We start from the raw sequence: 15,960 nt of genomic DNA on the forward strand, positions 1-15,960 counted from the left end.
CTTCTTCCCTCTTCCTTCACTCCTTCCTCCCATTTTTTCCTTCCTTTTCTTCCTTTGTTATCTCCAGTGCCACACTTTGAACACAGTAAACAGTTGACAAACATTTATCTGCTAAATTGAACACAAACAACATAGGTGGGAGGAAGAAACCATAACAGGGGACACTTTTAATTATGACATTTTAAAAATTCACGTGCTTTTTATACCATAAAATACTGCCCTTTGTGGGAAATAAACATTTATCTTGTGATCAACCAAGCTATAGGTATTACAGAAAAGCTTCACAGCCTCCAGTGCACAGTCACACAGAAGAAAGTACAATATTTAAACCTTGTCTAGGACACAAAAATGACTTGTCACAGCTCCACCAAGTTACTGGAATAACATCCCAGTCCAGCAAAGCAATTTATTCTTCTTGAAGATTATGCTGTTTTGTCCTCACCGCAGTCTTTTGAAATAAGCAACATGGGGATCATTATCCCCATTTTCTGGATAAAGACATTGAGGCTCAGAGATTTCCTGTAGTCACCCAGTGAGTTAGCAGCAGATCTGGGACGAAAACACAGGTTCCCTGATTCCTCTACTCTGGTGTTTTTTCTACCATTCAACTCTGAGCTCCTTGCGTGCAGAGACTGTGTTTTGCCTTTATTTGGATCCCCAGTGCTTATCACAGTGCCTAGTACGTAGTAGGTGCTTTATACATGTTTATTGACTGACTAACTAGATGAAATAAGACCATAGTCCCCAAGAGAATGGGAAAAGCACTAAGGCTTACTTGCTGTGTGACCCTTGTCAAGTCATCTTCTCTCTCTGAGCCTCAGTTTCCTAAGCTATAAAATGAGGATGATGAACCGTGCGCTACATGAATCAGTTTGGAGGTTTGTTGGGGGTTTGTGTTTGTTTGTTTTTTGTTTGTTTGTTTGTTTTTGGTGAAGAAAGCACTTTGTGAGTCTTAAAACACCATCAGCTATGTGATCAGCTATTATGGTGATGATGTTGTTTAGAGTCAGAAACTGATATGGTTTTATCTATTAAACTGACACTGAAGATGTGTTTACACATCAGCCTTGCCTCCCTTCTACACTCCAGCCAAATGGGATTATTTAGCACATGGACCCCCCCACACATTGGCTTCTGCTCTGTACATCTTCCCTTTGCTCACAGCCTGACACCTGCTTTCCTCCAAGTATTCTATGCTCTAGCAAAACCAAACTGCTCTTCTTCCTAAACATAACTTTTACTGTCTGTGCTTCTGCTCACAAGGTTTCCTATCTGTCATGCTCTTCTTCCCTATCTTCATGTATTGAATTCCTCCCTGTGATTAAAAGTTCAACTCAAAGGTTACTTCCTCCAGAAAGTAACCCCACCTTTTTCCTTAAGCCCCATTGAGCACTTTGTTTTTATACCTGTTAACTTGGGAAGCTCTGAGTTCAAGTTCTGCTTCTTACAAAAACTGGTTGAGTGAATCTGGACAAGTTACTTAGCCTCTCAGTCTCCAAATCAACTCTCTGAGATTATAAATTGCAGAGCAGTTGGGGATATGGCATGGAAAAGAAAGTTCCCTAGCTGAGAGTTCCATAAATCCCTGAAATCACAAATGCAGAAAAAAAATGCACTTAGGATGGATTATTATTTACTAGACTACAATCTCCAGGAGGACAGAGATCAAATTCCATACAAACTTTTATTCTTGCTAGCTCTTAGCATGGTGCTTTGTATACAGTAGTTACTTAATGAATGCTTGTTTGATCCCCACAACTATACTATAAGTTCCTTCATAGAGGTGTCCCTGTTTTCTTTGTCATGGGTACTTCTCCCACATTTCATAGCACGCATAGGGTTCTGTGTACCTTAGGTGTTTAGTAAGTTCATGTTAATTGGGAATTGCCAAGGGGAGAAAAAAAGAAAAATTTGGACTTCCTGGTCTCAGGCTAGCTCTAGATCTGATTCTAAAAAGTTGACCCAACATAACACTGACTATTCTTGGAGCTTAACACTTCAGAGATACAAAATAGTCATTGTCAAAAAGTAAATGGCAACCAGTGTCCTTGGGATGCTTAACTAGTGGATAAGCACTGGCTAGAGACTCTTCTGCACAAAGTATTCTTTAGTGTATCTGGGGGAGGCCATGTGGGGTCATCTAATCAGGAGCCTGGCCCCATAAAAAAAGTATAACGGCAGCTGACCTGAGAGTCCAGAGAATTGACTGGAATCATTCTCCTACTCCTCATTGCTACTGAAGCCACAGAGACAAATACAGGGAAGATGAAGCTTCTGCTGCTGAGTCTGTGGCTGGCTCTGGTCTGTGGCCTCCATGCTCACCATAGCTGCTCTGAGAAGCACCAACCAGATGTAAGTGAGAAAGGGTGGGCACAGGCAGGTTGGATGGGGTGTTCTGGAAGAGGTTTGAGGGGGTAACATACAAGGAAAATAAATGCTATTTTTGGAGAACTGGACAAAGACAAGGCTTGGAAAAAGCTGTCCTTCCTAGTAGCCTGACAAAATGGAATTCAACTGAAAGTCTGACGTGATGTTTGAATATGTGTGTGTACCTATGACCTACATATGTCATCTTTTAAAATAGCCAGAATGAGAAAAGCTCCAACTCTCAGTCTTTCCAGCATAATCCAATAGGATAATTTCTATCAACCAAAAAAGTATTTCTTTTATTTTTGGGCTAGGCAATAGGGTTAAGTGACTTACCCAGGGTCACACAGCTAGTGAGTGTTTTGTGTCTGAGGCTGAATTTGAATTCAGGTCCTCTTGAGTCCAGGGCCAGTGCTCTATCCACTGTGCCACCTAGCTGCCCCTAAAAAAGTATTTATTAATGCTCAGCATTGACTATGAGCCAGGCACTGTGCTTTATGTTAGAGATATAGACAAAAATGAAATAGCCTTTTTCCCTTAAGGGAAAATTCGTTCTATTAGTGGAGACATCCCAAACCTATAAAGATCTATGTAATGTATAAGGACTTATGACTTTGATATAAAGAATTCCTGGGTGAAGAAACTTCCTCTACCAATCCCATACCTTCTCTGCCACTCTTAGAGAGCTGCCTGGACCACTAAGAGGTTAAAAATGTATGCAGTGCTGCGTGGCCCTTATGTGATGAAGGAGAGACTAGCATCCAGGTCTTCTCGGCTTGACACTGGCTCACTATCCAGTGTGCCATGCTGCCATTATGTAAAATATATTGAAGGCAATTTGTGGTGAGGGGGCACTAATAGCTATCAAGGAGAGAAAGACAAGAAAGTCTTCACATAGTAGGTCAAATATAGAAGCTGCACTAGATTATTTCTAAGGGTCCTCTAGATCTAAAATTCTATGATCCTATGATGCTCTTCTTTCCCATAGCTAACTTCATTCCACCTGAAAAGATTGAAACCCATCTTCCCTGCTTCTGACTGCAGTAGAAGAGTAGTTGGTAAAATCCAACAAATCCCATAGAACATGTCACTCTAACCCTCCAAGGCATGGAGCTTGGAGATTTTCTTTCAGTCTGTTTAGATGAGACTCAGGATCAGCCTACATCTTTCATAAGTGATATAGGAATGAACTAAACTGTTAAATCACAGTATAGATGTCCCTGTTCCTGTGGCAACCCCTACCCCCACTCTGCCTCCAAATAATTACAACTGAATTGATCAGTCATTTCTAAAGGCAAGATAGAGTGAGGACAGAGAAAGTTCTGTTATTCTCAGAATAATCTCATAACACATACAGTACAGATATGACTATTTTCATTTGCTAGACAAGAAAACTGATGCATTGAAAAACTTTTCAATATATAAAGTAACATGCTTAAGGTCATTCAGGTAATTAGTGTGAGAATCAGGATGAGTGCCAACTTTCAACCCTTAGTCTAATTTTTTTAGTATTCTAACATGCTGCTAATGTATGCACTAGGTAGGGTTGGGGTAGGAACCCATTTTATCTTTGAAGCCTCAGTTTATTGATCTGTTATATGTGAGATTTGAACCAAAATGCCACCCAGCTCCAGAATCTCATGATCCTTTGACTAGCACATTTCCCTTTCTTTGGTTCTTACCCAGATTTTATTCCACAGCTCTCAGGAACTTGGTACACTATTGCATTGGCCTCAAATGTAACAACTAAGATTGAGGAAGGAGGTCCGTTGAGGATTTTTGTCCAAAACTTGTTGTGGAAAATGGTAATCTACATGCAGTCTTCTTCAAAAGGTAAATATTGCCTTGTCAACCAGTGGATGTGGAGACCTGACTTGAGTCACTGCTCCGGGGTCCTTTATCTCACACAGGCTGGACTTGGTCTGGCCTAGGAATTAATAATTAATGAAGCTTCTGTGCTGTGGTTGGTCTTATGAACACCTAGGACAACTTTGGAAGGGAAAACATGCTAACAGGCAACATAGACTTTAGCAATGTATACCAGGGTGAGAAATAATACTGATTATAAAATACATATAGGCTCCCTTTTTTTTTTTTACACACCAACTAGAGAGGTTGCTTTTTTCATTCTATCTCAACCTTCCCTGAGTCACTGCTCAGAGACTAATCACCACTTAAAAGTAACTTAGAGTCCTGGACGCAGCTCTGCTAGAAGGATAGAAAGAAAACTGAGAAAGAAGGGACAGAAGCTGGCATACATGTCATTCTGACACATTAGAGACATTGGCCTACAAACAAGGGAGGATACAAACATTCCAGGCATGCAAAACTTTCTTTAAAGGGGCCTGAAATGCTCAGCAGGCTTTCTCCATATCAAAAAAGAAGGTATGAGTAAATCAGCCTTCATAGACTATCAACTCCAGACTAATTGCCAGGAAGGGAATCATAATCAAGAAAACTCTGGACTGGGCTCTAGGCCTATTTTCACACTAACAAACTGTGTGACTCTAATCTCTCTGTCTTGGGTGTATCCATGATTCAGGTCAATATTATCTGCTCTATGCATCTTTCTTTGGATACTATGAAGATAAAATAAGATAATATTTTATATTTATAAAATTCTTTCAGGTTTACAAAATACTTTTTCCATAACCACTCTATGGCATGGGAACAAGACAAGACAAGGCAGCATAATGAGATATATATATATATAGATATAGATATAGATATAGATATAGATATAGATATAGATATAGATATAGATATATATATATATATATATACGTATATATATATATACATATAGATATAGATATAGACATAGATATAGAGATAGAGATAGAGATAGAGATAGAGACAGAGACAGAGACAGAGATAGAGATAGAGATAGAGATAGAGATAGAGATAGAGATAGAGATAGAGATAGAGATAGAGATAGAGATAGAGATATATAAAGTACTTGGTATATATATGTATAAAGTACTTGGTATGTTCCAGGAAGGGGTGACTAGGTGGCACTATGGATAGAGCACAGGGCCTAGAGTCAAGAAAAGCTAAGTTCCAATCTTGCCTTAGGCACTTAAGAGCTATGCAACCTTGGGCAAGGTAGTTAACCCCGCTTGCTTCAGTTTTCTCATCTGTAAAATGACCTGGAGAAGTAATGGCAAAGCACTTCAGTATCTTTGCCAAGAAAATTCCAAATGGGATCACGAAGAATTGGATACAACTGAAACTACTGAACAACAAAACCATTCCAGGAAGTGGTGCTAAGGGCTAGGGATAAAAAGAAAAAAAATTTTAAAAAAAGAAAAGACAGTCCTTATCCTCAAGATCCCCAAGTTGCTTATAATCTAATGGGAGAAGACAACATACAAAAGGATAGTAAAAAACAGAGGAGGGGAAGGAGAAAGTACTCATTGGGCAATGATGATGTTGGAGTCTAATCAAAAGTGCAGCTGATGGAAAATGAAGGAAGATTGGTGGTTTAAGTATTACTATCTCCATTTTATAGATGAGAATATTGAAACTCATAGAGGTTAAATGACTTGTCCAGAGGCATACAGTTTATAAGGGGCAAAGCCAAAATTCAAACTCAATAATTTGCTATCAAGTTTATTACTCTTTCCATAAGTAAAATTAACATCCGAGGATCTCTTTATGCAGCATGAGCAAAGAAAGAAATGCTCTATCTGGTTGACTATTTTGGTTAATTAATTGCCATCATTTACATTATATAGAGATGACACATTTTCAAAGAATTAGAATATAATACAAATGCACTCAATAATTTTTAAATGGAGAATCTAGTTTAATCTTTTTGAATAGTTTTGTGTATAATATTATTGTAAGGACTATGAACAGTAAATTTGGGGAAATAAAATTGATGTAATGAATAAATATGGAAGGAATATGGAATAAATGTCAAAATTTACTGTAAAATTCCCTATATGAATTTAAATGTTATTCAAATTCAAATATTTATTTTCAGAGAAAATGGAAAATGCACTCATTTTTCTTTGTCTGCTAACCCAGAAGAGAAAGATGGCCAGATGAAGGTGGAATGTAAGTATAAATGAGAATCTCAATGTCTTTCAGCTTGATGCATTGAAATGAATTAAAGGACCTATTGATTAGCAAAGGAGTGTCTAGGGATCAGAGACTACACAAAATACTGCCTTTTGGAATATGGGAAAGACATCTCAAGCCTCTCACCATCCTGCCTCAATGCCCATATTATTATTTTGTGCAAAGCAGAGATCAGATCCTCTAACTCTCTTAGTTCCTCCTTGCAGAGGTCTGATCAGCCCTGATGAGAGTAAAATGGAAACAAATTGTGTGACCTCGGCCAAGTCTTTCCCTCCTCTAGGCCTCAATTTCTCCATCTGTTAAGTGAGGTGCTTGGACTAGAGGGCTTCCATCTCTAATGAAAATTCTGTGAATCTGAAAAGAATTAGGATGAGCACAGAGAAAGGTTTGTGAACAGAACAGCAGTTTACATGGGGTCTCAGAGGTTATGATGAGACTCACGTTTCCAGAAACCCTTGGTAAAGGCCTTTGCATGACATTTCAACTACTAACAGACTTCAAGTCTTTGCTCATGTTTCTAAAGCATCAGAAATTCTGACCCTGACTTCTGCTTGCTTCATAGATTCAGGAAGTAATGATCTCTACCTTCAAAGTTTCAAGGAGGATGAATATATCATATTTATCTTGTATAACTACAACAACAAGGAAGTGACACTTTGGGGAGAACTCTTTGGTATGCATCCTATGACTCTGCCCCAACACTCCCCACCCCCTTTTCATAAGGGAAAGGTAGGAAAAGAAGCCTGTAGTCTTGGGGATAAAATGTCCACAGCACTGTGCTAGATATAATGGGGGATATAAAAATAATTCCTCATTAGGCTCATAATCTAAGATTTGAGATAAAACATATACAAATGTCCATAGTATAAGACAAGATGTGAAACTGCAGAAGAGGGATGGACAAAATGCCGTGGTAGTCTAGAGGGGAAGGGATCACTTATGATGAGCTGATGTGTCATGGAGATGGTCACATTGGAACTCAGCCTTGAAGGTAGGATTGAGACATTTTTGTTTCAGACAATGAGGATTTGGCAGGATCTCTGCAGCAGTAGGGTAGCCCAGCACAGGCTCCATACAAGCCTCCAAGTTTGCTTGTGCTATTCCATCTAATGCAAGTGAGGAAGAGACATTGAGTGGGCACTCGGTACTAGGTTTCTTTAGGGTTAATTCATAAAGGCTTTTACCTCATCCCTGATTCTGTCTTCTTGTGTGGATTTAGCTGCAATTCCTCTACATTTGTCACATTGTTCCTTTTTTGGAGGGTGGAGGGAGATTGGAAGGCTGAAGGAGTTTTGAGAAAGTGACTCATCTGCTACCTTGATGGTCACATGACTGACGACTTTCACTCATCACACACATCCAATCAATTGCTGAAGCTTGTCATTTCTACCTTCATAGCATTTCTATCATCCATCCCTTTCTTGCCCCCTTGCCACAACCACCTTAGTTCAGGCCTTCGTCATTTGCCACATAGATTATTACAATTATCTATGACCCTAATTGGTCTTCCTATAACCAGCCTCTTCCTTTTTCAATTAATTCTCCACACAGCTACCAAACTGATCTTTTTAAAGCACAGGTCTGATCATCCTATTTTTTTTCTATTTTATTTTTAATTTATGGAATAAAACAAGCATTTCCATAACATAGGACAATAAAAAAAGATGTTTACTATTGCTTCTAATAGAAAATACAAACTCCTTTGTGTGGCATTGAAGTCCCTCATAAGCTGACCCTAGCCTATCTCTCTGGTCTGATAACATATCATACACTCATTCACATACTCTATGTTCATCCAAACTGGACTGCTTGCTGCTCCCCAAACATGACATCCATCTCCCACATCTGTGACTCAGCACCGTCTATTCCCCATACCGACATTACTATCTTTCCTTACCTCAATCTCTTGGAGCCTCTAACTCCAATCAAAGTTCAACTCAAAGGCCAAATCCTTCAAGAGGTCATTTGTAATTATCCTAGTTAGTGCTCCCTTGCCCTCCACCGAAATTACTTTGCACTGACTTTATGTGTTTTGTATACATTGCATTTATGTGTGTATACATATTTATGTTATATCTTGCATTTACTCATGTGAAGATGGTATATTCTTCCCAATAGAACATGATCTCCTTGAGATCAGGGGCTGATTTTTTTTTGGTCATTTTTCCTGTACCTAACAAAATGCCTGACGTATACGTGCTTGCTGATTCACTGATAGATTACTACCTATTAAGGGATTGTCCCTCCCCCTTTCTGACTGAATGTGACATGCCATATTCAATCCCAGGCTTCATGGAAGTTACTATCTCCAGAGCTGTTGGTTGAGTCACCTAGAGCAGTAGTATAGGCTCCTTCCCTATATCATCCAGTCACCATCCCCTGACACCCTTCCATACTGTCATAAAAGAGAGAATTAGCAATCATTTTCATCTCACTTGAGGATCAAATTAAATCATGTATGTGTAGCCCCTTTTCTACAAGGGAATCTTAGAAGGAGGAGCTGAAGGATGATGGGCAGGCTGAAGCTGCACTAACAGCAAGGGTGGGGTGGAGTGGAAGCTCAGGAATGTGGGAGCTCTGAAGAAGGGAGAAAGACCTGGGGATGCAGATGTGCACAAACACCAGTGCCCAGCCAGTTGCAAATCCATCACCCTGTTTAAGGAGTTATGTGTTGGGATATAATTTTACTATTCCCATGGCTACTGCAACCACTGGGACCTAATGAAGTTACCTCCTCTCCACTTCTCCCTGTCCTCTTCCATCCCCTTTCTCATCACCACCTGGCAAACTGGCATTACTTAACCTTGGAAATTGCCTACTCTCTTTAAGCCTTATTTATTTGCTGTCTGCACTTCTATGATGCTTATTGTCTCCATCTAAGATAAGCTGATTTTCACTGCATTCTAATCAATTGTTTGCTCTAAAAGAGTGGACCATGAGATGCGGAGGAACAAAAGGGAACCCAAGCACCAAAAGCCCTAGACTTAACCACAAGCCAGTATTGAAGTTCTTTTTCTCTAGAAATACAAAGAGGGGTTTCATATGTAAAGCACTGTGCCAAACTTCAAGTGATACATAGATGCTAGCCATTATTGTTATTGTTACTACAATTTTCATTTTTATTATACAGGTCGTACTCTAGACCTGAGTGATGATATAAAGGAGAAATTTGTGAAAATTTGTATAAATGCAGGACTTAAGAGAGAAAACATTTTAGATGTATCTGAAGCTGGTAAGTCCTTCTTTTCTCTGTCTTCTTCTCCATTTGTGACTAGACTGGAAATACCCCTACCTTGGATCCCGTTTGTGTTTGTGTCATTTCTTTTTTCTTCAGGGGGTGGTGACAAAAAGAGGCCAAGAAGGCTTCACGTTTGAGAATCATTGGTGTATTTCTTTGTCTCTACAGATCAGTGCCAGGAGCTTGAACAGTAAGAGAGCCTACCCTGAAATGCAGGTCTGTGATATTTAACCTTAAGATTATTCCATAGGAGTAATGCTTTTCAGAAAACCAGAGCTCAGTGCCTTAAAATCTGATCACATAACTTAGGGACAGATGTGAATAAGAGTAGGAAGAACCTAATAAATCACATAAAGAGATAGAGTCTGTAAACAATGTTTGGGCTCCTGTTGGCAATACAGAAATACAACATCCTACAAAGTAGCTGTTTAAAGTGGGAGTATGAGGATAGTTGACATTCCCTTTCTGTTTGGGGAAATTTCACTTTAACTACTTTTTCACCAACTATGCTTTAACGTTCTTTTGCTTTTCTTGGTCCCTTCCTTGGCTTATGCCTTCCACCTCAAATATCTGCTGAATCTCTAAAATCTTTCTGTCTCTGGCTACCTTCTCATAGGCCAGAGTTGATTCCTGCATGTGACTTTCTTACCTAGGTTCTAAGATTTTACTTAGTAGACTAAGTAGACTAAGGCTTTAATTACCATTCACTACTTGTTCCTAAGTCTGCCTGTGAACAAATTTTGTAATCATGTTCTTGTCACTGCCCCACAGGAATTCCCAGGTTGCAGCATCTTTGACTTACTGGAATCCTACCTTCATCATCCAAAGAATAATTAACATGGATAATCAAAATATCTGTAATCCCCAAGGAAATTCAGCCTACATCTTCGCTTTGCTTTGGAAAGAATCTCTGGGGGTGGGGGGACTTTCCTATAATCGTCAAATAAATTATTTTCCTTCTACATAAGGTATTCTGAGTCTATTTGGGAAATGATAGAGATACATACCTCCTTCCCCAGAAGCAAAGTAAGAAGGGATATCTTATGAGGTCTCTGGGAGTTTGTCCAGCCACCACAACTTTCTGATGTTTTATCAATGTCTTTTGAGTTACATTAATTATATTAGTTACATTAAAGTTAATCGTCCTTTTTAAATTAAATATATTTTATTGATCTATTTTTAACTTTATTTTATTTTCAATTCACAGAACAAAATAAGCATTTCTACAATACAGTACCAAAAAAAGAGATGATTGCTTGTGAAACTGGAAATCTGTACTGCAGATTTGCAAGAAGTGCAAGCCATGTACAACTAGCTATGCCCTTCAAATATACAACAAAGTTATCATGTAAATTTCTTTTGTTTTCCTTTTTTTCTTGTTTTCCACCTCCCCTGCCCTAGAGATAGTGACCATTAGGCATAAATAGGTATGTATGTTTATGTACGTATGTATATATATATTATATATATATTATATATACATATATATGTATATATATACATATGTATGTATGTATATACATATATACAAACATACATATGTATGTGTATGTATGTATGTATACATATATACAAACATGCATAAATAAATATATATATATAAAATTATTCTATACATACTTCTATTTACCAGCTCCTTTTCTAGATGCAGATAATAGCTTTCTTCATTATGTCCTTTATTTTTAATTTGTGTATTTATAATAATCAAAATGACTTAGTTGCTCAAAGTCTTTCTTAAAACAATATTGCTGTTACTTTATACAGTATTCTCTTGGTTCTGCTCATTTTGCTTAATTCATGCAAGTCTTTCCATGCCCTTCTAAGATCATTGAGCTCATCACTTCTTATAGCATAATAATATTTCATCACAACTATACATTTGTTCAGCCATTCCCCAATTGATGGGGATCCCTAAAATTTCCAGTTCTTTGTCACCACCAAGACAGCTGGTATAAACATTCCATTTACATTCAAAGTTACAATTACTATTTGTAAATTTCCCTCCATCTTATCTTTATTCACAATCTTCTTTCTCAGCCTCTCTTTTTTTTAAATTTTAATTAATTTATTTTTAGTTTTCAACTTTCACTTCCATAAGATTTTGAGTTTTAAATTTTCTCCCCTTTCCTCCCCTCTCCCCTCCCCAAGATGACATACTACCTGATATAGGCTCTACATATATATTCATATTAAACACGTTTACATTAGTCATGTTGTAATGAAGACTTAGAATCAATAGGAGGATCCACAAGAAAGAAGAAACAAAATAAAACAACAAAAAAGAGAGCAAATAGTATACTTCCATCTGCATTCAGACTCCAAATTTCTTTCTCTGGATGTGGATAGCATTTTCCATCATAAGTCTTTTGGAGTTGTCTTAGATCCATTACTGAGAAGACCAAGTCTATGAAAGGTAGCTATTGCACAATGTGGCTGTTACTGTGTACAATGTTCTCCTGGTTCTGCTCACTTATCTCAGTATTAGTTCATATAAGTCTTTCTAGTTTTTTTTTTCTGAAGTCTGCCTGCTCATCATTTCTTATAGCACAATAGTATTCCATTACATTCATATACCACAACTTGTTCAGCCATTTCCCAATTGATGGGCATCCCCTCAATTTCCAATTCTTGGCTACGACAAAAAGAGCTGCTATAAATAGTTTTGTACATGTGAATCCTTTTCCCATTTTTGTGATCTCTTTGGGATACAGACCTAGAAGTGGTATTGCTGGGTCAAAGGGTATGCACAGTTTTGTAGCCCTTTGGGTATGATCTTTTATTTTTATACTGCTAAAGTTTGCCCCAGGATCCATTGCCCTCCCCCATGTAAGAGAGCTATTATGTATATCAAAGAATATTTTTTAAAGTCAAGAAAAAGGTAAAGAAGATGGGGAAAGCAAAATTGATGAATATATAAAAATGTCTCAAAATACATGCAATGTTCCATTCAAGTGGACATCCCAATTCAGCAAAGGAGGATAGTAAGGTTATTTCCTTATATCTCTTTTTAGGGCCATGTTATTGTTGTTACAGTTTTATAGCCTTTACTTTTGAATGTTTTGTGATTGTTTTCTTTCTATTTTGCTTGTTGTAATCATTTTGTAGACTATTTTCTTGGGTCTGCTTACTTCATTTGGCATCAGTTCTTATAGACCTTTCCATGCTTCTCCTTAATATGGTTATCTCTAATCATTACATTTATTTTATCTTAGAGAACAAAAATATTACTTTGCATTTATGCACCACAATTTGTTTAGCCATTCCCTAATCTATGGGCATCTTCTTTATTTTCATTTCTTTGCTACCACAAAAAGTGTTATTATAGCTATTTTGCTATAGAACTATATTGCTATGTAGAACATTTTTTATTTTTGTCTCTCCCTGATACATATGTCAAGTGTACATGAGGACTTTCTTCTTATCAATGATTTCCTAGAGGTATAAGCCTAGTTGGGGAATCTCTGGTTCAAAGAGTATGGATATTTTGTCACTTTATTTGCATGATTTCAAATTGCTTTTTAATAAGATGGTAGAGTAAGGAAGGAACTTCCTTTAACTATTCCAAATTCCCCTCCAAACAACTTTAAAATAACTTCTCAAAATGAATTCTTGAGTGACAGAACCAACAAGACGATGGGGTGAAACAATTTTCCAACCAAAAACAACTTGGAAGGTCGACAGGAAAAGGTCTGTGTTGCTAAGGTGAGAGCAGAGAGAAGTCCAGCACAGGCAGGCCTGGATAAACCAGTAGCAGGCCCTCCCCCAGGAAGCCAGTGGAGGCCTTGGGGGCAATTGAATCAGCAGCAGCTGAGCTCTCGGCTCACAGATGTTAAGGGTGCAGTACAATAAGTCAGGAGATTACATGGGACATTCTTTTGGCACTGGTTTCAGAACTCTGCTACGTTGCCCAAATGGGGATCTGGTTCACAGACACGGATCACACTCCCAGGGTGAGGGGTAACACTAGCACACTAGAGTGTGTGGTCACAGGAGAGAGGGGATCCTGGTCCCAGGTCCAGGGCAGAAAAAAGTGCTTCTGATCACTCACAGGCCAGGAAAATAGTGACCACAGATGTCCTTAGATCATACCACCTTGGAAGAATTGAAAACTTACAGGTCTCCAGAATTATCTCTAAAAACAACAGTATGAAAAAGCTGAAGCCTGAAACAGTGCTTTCTCCCCCACAGGAACAAAGTACTACTTTAACATAAAATTAAAAGCAAAGAAGTAGGCTAGAAAAATGAGCAAAAGAAAAAGAAAAACTTAACCATGGAAAATTATTATTGTGACAAGGAAGATCAAAACACAAACTCAAGAGGACAACAATGTCAAATGGCTACATGGGAAGCCTCAAAGCAAAATGTGAATTGGTGTCAGGCCCCAAAAGAACTCCTGGAAGAGATCAAAAAGGATTTTAAAAACCAAATAATAAAGGTAGAAGAAAAAATGGGGAAAGAAATGAGAGTGATGCAAGAGAATAATGAAAAAAAAGAATCAATAGCTTGGCAAAAGAAGCAAAAAATGGTAAAAGATGTATAAAAATGCACTGAAGAAAAAACTTCTTAAAGAGCAGAATTGGCCAAATGGAAAAGGAGGTATAAAAGGTTGTTTAAGAAAATAATTCCTTAAAATTTAGAATTTTCAAATGGAAATTAATTACTCTATGAGGACCAACAAACAATAAAACAAAATTTAAAAATAGAAAATGTGAAATATCTCAAGGGAAAAACAACTGACCTAGAAAACAGATAAAGGAGGGGCAGCTAGGTGGTGCAGTGGATAAAGCACCAGCCCTGAAGTCAGGAGGACCTGAGCTCAAATCTGACCTCAGACCAAACACTTGACACTTACTAGCTGTGTGACCCTGGGCAAGTCACTTAAACCCAATTGCCAAAAAAAGAAAGAAAAGAAAGGAAGAAAGAAAGGAAAGAAAGAAAGAAAGAAAGAAGAAAGAAAGAAAGAAAGAAAGAGAAAGAAGAAAGAAAGAAAGAAGAAAAGAAAGAAGAAAGAAAGAAAGAAAGAAGAAAGAAAAGAAAAGAAAATAGATCAAGGAGAAATAATTTAAGAAGTATTTGAACTACCTGAAAGCCATGATGAAAAAAAAGAGCATAGATATCCTCTTTCAAGAAATTAGCAAGGGGGCAATTAGGTGGAGCAGTGGGTGGAGCACTGGCCCTGAAGTCAGGAGGACCTGAATTCAAATCTGGCCTCAGACTAAACACTTGACACTTACTAGCTGGGTGACCCTGGGCAAGTCACTTAACCCTAATCGCCTAAAAAAAAAAGTCAAGGAAAAGTTTGCTGCTATCCTAGAACAAGAGGAAAAAACAGAAATTCAGTAGGTAGACTCCTAAATATTTTATAATGTCTACAGTAAGTTTAAATGGAGTTTGTCTTTCTATCTCTTGCTGTTGGGCTTTGTTGGTAATATATATAGAAATGTCGATGATTTATGTGGGTTTATTTTATAGCCTGCAACTTTGCTAAAGTTGTTTATCATTTCAAGTAGTTTTTTACCTGATTCTCTAGGATTTTCTAAGTAAATCATCATGTCATCTGCAAAGAGTGATAGCTTTGTTTCTTCTTTGCCTATTCTAAATCCTTCAATTTCTTTTTCTTCTCTTACTGCTAAAGCTAACATTTCCAGTACCATAGTGAATAACAGTGGTGATAATGGACAAAGGATGAGGATCTTTGTGGGTCTCCTATATTCAAGGTAACTAGAGTCTGACAAAGAGATTGCATGATTTTGTATCCTCCTTCAATGGCACAGATTTACCTGTATCCTTTTCCCTACTATTTCAGAGAACTTATTAATGTGGGCTATTAATAACAATCACTACTACAAGATCCCCTCAAATCCATATAGCTAATCAAGGCCTCAGTTAGGAAAACCTCTGACACTAGTCCAGAGTTAGAGATATCCAACTGTTTTAAATTCTGTGTGTTGAAGCTAGCCGCAGGAGTCCAACATTCTTCCTTTTCCAACATAGTTCCAACAGGAACTCTATGAACACAGTTATGAAACACTTTTCACACAATAAAATCAGATCTAAATAATTGGAAAAACATCAGTTGCTCATGCGTAGGCCAAGCTAATACCTAAACTAATTTTCTTATTCAGTTCCATACCAATCAAACTACCAAAAACATTATTTTTTAGAGTTAGAAAAAATAATAACAAGATTCATTTGGAAGAACAAAAGGTCCAGAATATCAAAAGACCTAATGAAAAGAAATGCAGGGGAAGGTGGCCTAGCAATTCCAG

The 15,960-nt window shown here is 37.7% G+C and overlaps 1 pseudogene across 1 annotated transcript; it reads left to right on the forward strand.

Annotated features, from left to right (window-relative positions):
* The first annotated feature begins 2,111 nt into the window (after positions 1-2,111).
* LOC110205078 (trichosurin-like) lies at positions 2,112-10,850 on the forward strand (annotated as a pseudogene). Its single transcript, XR_013484341.1, has 7 exons — positions 2,112-2,352; positions 4,068-4,200; positions 6,356-6,429; positions 7,016-7,126; positions 9,584-9,685; positions 9,860-9,907; positions 10,463-10,850. The product of XR_013484341.1 is annotated as a trichosurin-like (transcript).
* The last annotated feature ends 5,110 nt before the right edge of the window (positions 10,851-15,960 follow it).

Source organism: Phascolarctos cinereus, unplaced genomic scaffold, assembly GCF_003287225.1.
Source record: "Phascolarctos cinereus isolate Bilbo 61053 unplaced genomic scaffold, phaCin_HiC Scaffold_2;HRSCAF=192, whole genome shotgun sequence".
Taxonomy (NCBI): Eukaryota; Metazoa; Chordata; class Mammalia; order Diprotodontia; family Phascolarctidae; genus Phascolarctos; species Phascolarctos cinereus.